Raw genomic sequence first — 7711 nt, 5'->3', positions numbered from 1 at the left:
CTCTGTTCCGTACTGTAACCTGTTAGGTTTGTTCCCAGTTCTTTATCTTTAATGCTCGATATGCTAACAGTAATTACCAAGAGAAAGCCTTCACAGTTTAACTATTTAATGTATGCCAAAATGATTGATGCACAGCTGTGGAGCCCTTTCTGCGAGATGCAGAAGAAGGTTCCTCTCCCAGCGCCAAGGTTCCTGCTCTTATACTACTCTGGCCGCCTTCCTGCAAGGAGGCGACTGCCTAGCCTGTGTGATAATGTGTGACCTTGTCATCTTAACCGAGAGCGACTTCTACATATGTGCAAAGGGTTTCATAGAGTAGAGAAAGTTAATAAAGCAAGAGAAGTGTTACAGCGATATAATGGCATAGCTCAAGCTCCCTAGCTAATCACATGTGCCAAAGAGGCCTATTCTAACAAACCGTTGGTGAGAATGGGTAGACGGGGAAGCCTGTAAGCGAGTCCCTCACTCGCATACTCCATCGCTTCTCTGCCTTTTGGCTAAGATAAAGTGTAGTATCTGTTCTTGGGTTTGGGGGATTAAGAGAGCTGACCGTAGAAGAGAGAATTTTAACCATAAAAGTGGTGATTTTACCCTTGCTTTTACTAATCAGTTCTGTTTTCATCCCAGCAAGTAAGTTGCTTTTAGAATTGGACCGAGCCATTTTTTACTTCACCTGGAAATCCAAGTCAGAGGGACTGAAGAGGGACACCATGAAGAAAAAGAAAAAAAAACAGAGGAGAAGGAGTCCCGAACTTAAAACTCTTCCTCGGAAGCAGATATGTTGCCCTGCACCTGCGAAGCGCGCTCGTTACACCAAATGCATCGAAAAGCCAAGCAATGACACGATTCTGGATGGGCTCATACTGTCACGGTCGGGTGGTGGAGCATGGAGCAGGATGACCAAGTGCAGCTCGGACCAGGGTTTATTGAAGCAACTCAAAATACAGACTCGGTAAACTGACATGACTTAAACAATAACTTGACTGACTGACCGGGACGTGGAACAAGAAGACAGCAGGACATGACGGCACCAAGACAGGACGACACACCGAACGACAGGAACCAAAACCAATGACCAAAACCAATGACCAAAACCAATGATCCGACAGGGAGAGAGGGGCAGACAGGACTTTTATACACGACAGGTAACGAGAGGCAGGTGGGACCAATCACACTGATCATGGGCACACAGGAGGGGAGGGGCGAGCACACAGACAGAAACCAAGCCAGACACATAGTGGAGCAGGGCGAGACGTGACACATACCTCCGGAAACTAAAGCTAATACCCATCGACCAATGAATTCCTGTGTCTTTTAACGCGCCACCTTCTTATTTCTTCACCAAAAAGTTTTTGAAGAACTTTAAATTAGAGCAAGAAAATAGTGACATTTTAACAAGTCACAGATCTATGATCTCTGTCGTACAGCGGGAAGTGGTTTGTCCAGTGCTCGGACCCGCATTCGGCGAGCCCACAACAGTTTGGCACAACGTCAACCACCCCGCCCTCTCGAAACAAACTTGTTGGGACCTGTCGTGGATGGTGGCCCATGATGGCCTCCCAGTCAGGTCCGTTATGCACTCCCGGGGCATATCAGCGCTCTCAACGTGCCCCCGACCTGGCTGTGGCGCCCAGGAGTCAGTGTGGCACCTGCTCAGGTAGTTCATGGCTGCCGTATACCTGTGGGCGACCTGCAGTTCCCGGCAAGGGAAGTGTTGAATGCAGACATCAACATCTCAACAGACCCTTCGCACCCAGGTTGCAGCCTGTTTGAACTACTCCCCTCCGGACGCCGTTATAGAGCTCTGTACACTAAAACCAGCAGACACAGAGACAGCTTCTTCCCCCAGGCTGTCGCTCTGATGAACTCACACCACTCTTAGAGTCTCAGAGTCATTACTGTGCAATAACATCCCGCTTTCCACACCTTTTTTGTTTACACTGTTTGTACTATGTGTCCTCTCTGCATCCATTGCAGCCTGGTCATCCTCGAAGAGGGACCCTCCCATCTGTGGTCTCTTCTCAAGGTTTCTCATTTCCCCTAGCTGGAGTTATGAGTTTTTCCTTGCCCTCTTGGGAGTTTAAGATCAGTTTAAGATCAGGGGATGTTTGAGAATATCTTTCATTTTTCACATGTTGTTGTTAGTCACCTAAATGTTGAACAGAGGCTGTGATTTACCGAAGTCAAATTCCTTGTTTGGCACGCTCAAACATGGCGAATAAAAAACTCTTGAATCTTGAATCTTGAACCTTGTACTCTATGGGGTGAGCCCGTTGAAAATCAAGCAAGAAGACTTTACAAAGCAGTGGCTCACTTTTGCTGCCATCAAAGACGCCATGTGGACTTCCAGAAATTTGCTGGTAAGGAGGCACAGACAGACAAGGAAATGATGGAATTGGGCTAAAATGGTGCACGAAAACAGTGTGTATTCACCTTTATATTTTGCTTCATGTAGCCTTATCAAAATGAATAAAACTTCTCTCTGTATGTGCATTCACGTGTAACATTGAAGGAGGTAGATATTTTGTTTCAATATTTAAATAAATACCATCATTGTCTATTAAGACACTAAAAGTTGATGGAACATTTTTTGTAGGGCTGCTGTGTTTTAACAAGGAAAGACTCATGTGCTTATGGATGAAGACGACTTGTACTTGTGATTGTGCTTGTGAACAGTAAAGAGGAGTGCTTGTGCAATTGACAGGGTTGGTTATTGTTTTTTATTTAAAAACAATATTTTTTGCCAAATTACAATAGACTGGCATGTGCCAATTCAAATGGGTCCCACCAGAAGTTAAACTGCATTGATAAACGAAGCCTCTTCGTTAGTCATCACTTTACCGTGGAGGAGGGGTTTGCACGCCCCAATGATCCTAGCAGCCATCTTGTCTGGGGCTTCATGCCCCTGGTAGGGTCATCCATGGCAAACGGATCCTAGGTGAAGGGCCAGACAAAGCACGGCTCTCACAAGCCCCTTATGAAGAAAAACATAAATGGATTTTGTTTTCCCTCGCCCGGACGCGGGTCACCGGGCCCCACATCTGGAGCCAGGCGTGGAGGTGGGGCTCGAAGGCGAGCGTCTGGTGGCCAGGCCTTCGCCCACGGGGCCCGGCTGGGCACAGCCCGAAAAGGAAACATGGGTCCCCCTTCCCATGGGCTCACCACCTGCCGGAGGGGCCAAAGGGGTCGGGTGCAGTGCAAAATGGGCGGCGGAAAAAGGCAGGGACCTTGGCGGACCGATCCCTGGCTGCAGAAGCTGACTCTTGGGACATGGAATATCGCCTCTCTGACTGAAAAGGAGCCCGAGCTGGGCGTGGGAGGAGTTTGGCGAGGCCATGGAGAATGACTTCCGGATGGCTTCGAGGAAATTCTGGTCCACCATCCGGCGTCTCAGGAGGGGGAACCAGTGCACCGTCAACACTGTTTACACTGGAGATGACGTGCTGCTGACCTCGACACGGGACGTCGTGAGTCGGTGGGGAGAGTACTTTGAAGACCTCCTCAATTCCACCGACACGCCTTCCATTGTGGAAACAGAGCTTGGAGACTCTGAGGTGGACTCTCCAATCTCTGGGGTCGAACTCACTGAGGTAATCAAAAAAGTCCTCTGGGGCATGGCCCCGGGGGTGGATGAGATCCGCCCAGAGTTTTTACAGGCTCTGGATGTTGTGGGACTATCATGGTTGACACGCCTCTACAGCATTGCGTGGACATCGGGGACGGTGCCTCTGGATTGGCAGACTGGGGTGGTGGTTCCCCTCTTTAAGACGGGAGACCGGAGGTTGTGTTCCAACTATAGGGGAATCACACTCCTCAGCCTCCCTGGTAAGGTCTATTCAGGGGTGCTGGAGATGATGGTCTGTCGGGAGGTCGAACCTCGGATTAAGGAGGAGCAGTGTGGCTTTTGTCCTGGCCATGGAACAGTGGACCAGCTCTACACCCTGGGCAGGATCCTCGAGGGGGCATGGGAGTTCGCCCAACCTGTCCACATGTGTTTTGTGGACTTGGAGAAGGGGTTCAATCGTGTCCTTCGGGAAGTTTTGTGGAGGGTGCTTCGGGAGTACGGGGTGCTGAGCCAACTGATAAGGGCGGTTTGGTCCCTGTATACCAATACCAGAGTTTGGTCCGCATTTCTGGCAGTAAGTCAGATTCTTTCCCAGTGAGGGCTGGACTCTGCCAAGGCTGCCCTTTGTCACCGATTCTGTTCATAATGGTTATGGACAGAATTTCTACACGCAGCCAAGGCGTTGAGGGGGTCCAGTTCTGGGACCTCAGCATTGCGTCTCTGCTTTTTGCAGATGACGTGGTGCTGTTGGCTTCTTCAAGCCGTGATCTCCAGCTCTCACTGGGGTGGTTCGCAGCCGAGTGTGAAGTGGTCGGGATGAGGGTCAGCACCTCCAAATCCGAGGCCATGGTCCTCGGTCGGAAAAGGGTGGGATGCCCTCTCCGGATCGGGGATGAGATCCTGCCCCAAGTGGAGGAGTTCAAGTATCTTTGGGTCTTGTTCACGAGTGAGAGCAGGATGGAGCGCGAGATCGACAGGCGGTTTGGTGCAGCGTCGGCAGTAATGCGAACTCTGTACTAATCCGTCGTGGTGAAGAGAGAGCTGAGACAAAAGGCAAAGCTCTCAATTTACCGGTCGATCTACGCTCCTACCCTCAACTATGGTCACGAGCTTTGGGTCGTGACCGAAAGAACGAGATCCAGAATACAAGCGGCCGAAATGAGTTTCCTCTGCAGGGTGTCCGGGCTCTCCCTTGAGAAGCTTGGTCATCCGGGAGGGACTCGGAGTAGAGCCGCTGCTCTTCTACGGTGAGAGGAGCCAGATGAGGTGGCTCAGGCATCTCATCAGGATGCCTCCTGGACGCCTCCCTTTGGAAGTGTTCCAGACATGTCCCACCGGTAGGAGACCTCGCGGGCGATCCAGGACGTGCTGGAAAGACTATGTCTCTCGGCTGGCCTGGGAACGCCTTGGGATTCCCCGGGTTGAGTTGGATGAAGTGGCTGGGGAGAGGGAAGCCTGGGAGTCCCTCCTAAAGCTGTCTCCCCCTCGACCCAACCCGGATAAGCGGAATAGGATGGATAAATGGATGGATGATAAACGAGGTTTTAAACGTGATTGTCTGTCTGCACTCGGCATAATTTCTCTGTTTATGTGAACATGTTCACACGTGCCGGTATAAATTATGTGAACGTATGATTGTTGCACGGAGTATGATATAGGCGGCTATCCGTTGCAATATTGATATTCTTTCGCAGAGCATCAACAAATTGAGATATACTCTTATTGTTCCTCTCCACGGAAATGGTATACTCTTTATTGTTCCTCTCCACAGAAATCTTTAGTAAAAGGCGAAAGATTTATTCGATCTGAAGAGAAACGAGTGATCTGAAAATCTGAGTCAAAACGGGCCACCCCACTGCTGGTCTCACTAAATTCACAGGCGGTCTCACACTCAAATTGCAGCAACCATTCCTTCTAATACAAACAATAGAAGTTGATGGATTTACTATACTTACAAGGACTCAAGCAAAATAGAATGTTTAAACGAGTATTTTGTGTTCATTAATGTCTCACTTACTTTAAACATTGTTGGCGCACAGGATTGTAGGTATCTGATCGAACACTGATGGCGCTCGTTCTTTCAATTATATTGGGCGTCTATTTTGATTATTGATGGTAAAAACAGTTGTATGTCTTGGTACGTGTACTTTTGGTCTGAGAGAACGGGAAATGATCCCATCCCTGTGTTTTATTTGAAAATTTGTAATTTCATAACTTTATTCAACACAAATCGGGAAACAAAATACGATCGTAATTTCTCAAATGATTTTTCAAACTTCGGAAATGCTCTATGTCTCCCTTGTGTCGCAAATAATTGAGGCTTTTGACGTTGCTGGCATGGTTTGGAGTGTAATTCACCTCCACTGCGTTGGTGGCGTTTGATATTTGACATTAGAAAATATTTCTGTCATTTTACTTTAGAAAGTAAAAGTTGTTTTCTAGAAATCCATACTTGTGATGTATGAGGAACAACAATCGTGCGCATTCTTAAAAAGACAGACCTACAGCCGACAAAAAGGTTTTGATACGTTCATATCATATGACGAGTCAGGAACGTGGTAATTACATATTATTTTGCATTTGCTAATTTGGTGAATACAGTTTAACGAGCAAATGCACAGTGTTAGAGATTCGCTCAGTCCAACTTATTTTGCAAGAACCACACGGGAGACGAGTAAGTCCCTTTAGACACCTGCAGGTGGAGAGTCCATTCGTCGCTGTGCGTACAGCGATGTTCGAATGGAGGTCTGACTCTCGCCTCCTGCAAGAGCATTTTTATTAAGAGAAACAGGGTGGGGGTAAGAGTGGACTGAATAGAGAAAGCCCTTGACCTCTAGTCAAAACATAGCAAGGGGTGTTTTATGACTTTGTGTAGGATGGGACACGCTAGGTGATTTATCACAGGTTGCATTCCAACATAAGCATAAAACTAATCTAGCTAGGTTATTTATTACAGGCTGCATTCCAACATAATCATACGATAAGAATAATCTGGAGAACCCTGACACACAGTTCCAGAGTACAGTTAATTACATAATCAAAAGCGTTCAGTGTGTCACAGCATCGCAGACTTAAACTCCATGTGCTTACTACTGCGCTTAATTTTTGTTTTCATCAGAAAGACCAGAGGAGAGCGCGAACACAGTCCCCCACTACCAGAAATAATAGAGTCAAGATTCACACAGTAGGGGAATTTGCAGAGGTCAGCACAACCGTAGTGCAATGGCTGAGCCTCACATGGGGTGAACCACCTTCTTGATCATGGGCCGACGTCTTTACCGCACACGCCATTTTCAGTCACGGGCTTAATTGCTAAAAACGTGTGGCACACATACACACTCAGTGGATGAAACAGGATTCGTAGAACTGTTTAAGTCAAAGTCAAAGTCAAAGTCAGCTTTATTGTCAATTTGTCCACATGCCGAAGACATACAAAGAAACCGAAATTTCGTTCCCCCCTATCCCATGGTGACAAGACATGGCCCACAACAGACAAACAAGTAAACAAGTATAACAAAAGCGTGCTGAATAAATAATGAATAAATAACACAACAAATAAATAAATAAATAAGAGGAGCAAAAAAAGGAGCAAGTGTGCGTACAGCAGACATTCCAGAAAATAGCGCAACAGTGCCGCACGCTACGCAGAAGGGGGTAGCGAGTTCAGGGCCCTAACAGCCTGGAGAAAGAAGCTGTTGGCGAGTCTGGTGGTGCGGGAGCGCAGGCTCCTATACCTCTTCCCAGAGGGCAGAAGGTCAAACAAAGAGTGAGCCGGGTGACTCACATCTCTGGCAATCGAGGTTGCCTTGCGGGCGAGATGGGAGGTGTAAATGTCCTTCAGGGAGGGGAGCGAAGCACCAATAATCTTACCAGCCGTATTCACTATGCGCTGCAGGGCCTTCAAGTTCTGTTCAGTGCAGTTACCACCCCAGACAGCGATGCAACTGGTGAGGACGCTCTCAATGGTGCCACGGTAGAATGTAGACAGGACTGCCTGAGGAGCACATGCACGCCTGAGCTTCCGCAGGAAGTACAGGCGGCGCTGAGCTTTCTTTGCCAGTGACGAGGTGTTTGCGGACCAGGAGAGGTCCTCACTGATGTGCACCCCCAGGAACTTGGTGCAGCTCACCCGCTCCACCACAGCAC

At 48.2% G+C, this 7711-nt stretch overlaps 3 pseudogenes; 1 reads left to right on the top strand and 2 right to left on the bottom strand.

The window, feature by feature from the left end:
• The first annotated feature begins 477 nt into the window (after positions 1–477).
• Positions 478–685, top strand: LOC125966559 (U2 spliceosomal RNA; annotated as a pseudogene).
• Positions 686–5303: 4618 nt separating this feature from the next.
• On the bottom strand, positions 5304–5388 carry LOC125966560 (U5 spliceosomal RNA; annotated as a pseudogene).
• A 1302-nt stretch (positions 5389–6690) lies between these two features.
• LOC125966558 (U1 spliceosomal RNA) lies at positions 6691–6842 on the bottom strand (annotated as a pseudogene).
• Between the last annotated feature and the right edge of the window lie 869 nt (positions 6843–7711).

Source organism: Syngnathus scovelli, unplaced genomic scaffold, assembly GCF_024217435.2.
Source record: "Syngnathus scovelli strain Florida unplaced genomic scaffold, RoL_Ssco_1.2 HiC_scaffold_373, whole genome shotgun sequence".
Lineage (NCBI taxonomy): Eukaryota > Metazoa > Chordata > Actinopteri > Syngnathiformes > Syngnathidae > Syngnathus > Syngnathus scovelli.
Note: the sequence above shows the minus strand (reverse complement) of the source record. Positions and strands in the feature narration are given on the sequence as shown.